This window comes from Dermacentor silvarum, chromosome 6 (assembly GCF_013339745.2).
Source record: "Dermacentor silvarum isolate Dsil-2018 chromosome 6, BIME_Dsil_1.4, whole genome shotgun sequence".
Lineage (NCBI taxonomy): Eukaryota > Metazoa > Arthropoda > Arachnida > Ixodida > Ixodidae > Dermacentor > Dermacentor silvarum.
In genome coordinates this window covers 43452619-43454449 of record NC_051159.1, presented here as the reverse complement: position 1 = coordinate 43454449, position 1831 = coordinate 43452619, and the positions used below count along the sequence as shown (strand labels likewise).

Here is a 1831-nt window from a genome sequence, read left to right as displayed (position 1 = left end):
GCTTAAAAGCAAAGTTTACCTCTGCAACCCTAGCCTAAACAAGTGAGAAATGAGAAGTGGGCTCCCTCAGCATCTTTTTTTTTTCTTTTTTTCCCTTTTTGGTCAAACAGTTTTCTTAGACTAACAACCCCATTTAGGTACGCTGCTCTCTAGCCCCTCTCGCATGAGAGGCATTCCAACATGGAATGTCCCAGATGTGTCGCTCGACTATCCTTTTTACAGTGAAGCTGTATATGGCTAGTTTACAGCAGATCGATGTCCGTAGGCCAAAATCCCGAAGATAGTGTAATACTGGGCCGACCCGCGGTGGAGGTGAAGCAGGCTTCAAGCACTCCCCCAACTTGCAAAAATAACTTTCATATCTTGGGTCCAATAAACCCGTATCAAATATTGGGCTGATAAGAACAGATGCTACACTTTGACCCGCGCTGGCCATGTCTACGTTAGCACCATACACGTGTACGCCATCGCGCGTATTCACACTACTGTATACCAATCTGAGTGTCTTCTGTCTCCTGACGTCATGCTCAACGCAGGCTCCTTTCCCCAGTTCTTCTCTGGCTGTGAAATGGGTAGGCCGCGTTTTGTACGGTCTGAAGAAGAACAGCGTGCCTACCCAAAACGACAGCATAAGCAGAGAAGGGAATGGGCGCGGCGCCGGCGGAAGGAGACCGCCGACGATGAGCGGGCCGCGGACGCCAAGAGTACAAGCATGCTGCCTGCCAGGACCACAAGGTGAAGAGAAATGCGCACCATCCATGTGGCCCCGATCCCGCTAACTTGGAACGTTTCACCGGAGCAACGGTCAATTACCACATACACAGCTGTACTGGTCATCCACCTCCACAGGGTGGAATGGCATTGAATTTCTCTCTGAAAAAAATGACTGCTCACTACCTTGCTGACCGTCATCTCAGATCGTGTCTTTGCTGAAAAAAAAACTTTTTTTGGACAAGTGACGTGCGGTAAAAGTTTGCCCAAGTGCGCCAAACGTGGCTCTGCTGGAAACCAATACAAAATATATATTAGTGCACAACGCTGCACAAGTTCGCTTGCTTAATTCAAGGGGCGTGTCGCTTTGAACCAAGTTGCGGTCCCGTACTTTTTACCTAGATGTCTTTAACCTAAACCCCGCAGCGCCGAGCAAAGTGGTTTCGGTTAATGTACTCGTATGTTAGAAGCGAAGTGCTATTCTACAACTGTCTCCAAAATCGATCTGGACCAACAGGCGAATGATCAATTTTAATCGTAACATTGTTACACCAGACAGGTTACACAAAAAAAGTTTCACGTAGTGAGCACATGCTCATAATGTATAACAGGTTCCGTGACGCTGTTGGAAGTAAGGCGCATGAAATGAACACATTCACTTTTTAACACCCCTCCACAAAGAGAAGTTTATTTGGACATTAGAAAACGGAGATACACAATACGACAAAAACAAGGACTCTGTTTTTATTTCACATAACGAAAAACATACTTAAGCCAATGATAGAGGGTGATAATGTTTAAGTTTTCCGGAATTTTTGAAAATCGCATATTGCAGATCCATAATTGCCCTGTTCCATAACCCTGTTGGAGATAGCATAATTCTAGTCCTTGAGCTGGATTATTTAGAGAGGCCGACATTGATTGCACGAGAAATTTAAACACATATTCAACTAATTTAAAAAATCACTATTTAACTTCTTATTTATTTTACGGCACATATCGCAATTTCCGAATTGTGGGTGGTGAGCTTGCCAGGCATATCCACTTGAAATTAATTTTCAGGATGACACCAATTTGGAGAAATGTGCCATCAAACTCGCCCTAAAAATGCAATGTTCCT

General features: G+C 44.6%; 1 pseudogene; it reads right to left on the bottom strand.

Moving 5' to 3' along the window:
• Positions 1-256: 256 nt before the first annotated feature.
• On the bottom strand, positions 257-436 carry LOC119457187 (U2 spliceosomal RNA; annotated as a pseudogene).
• Positions 437-1831: the final 1395 nt, after the last annotated feature.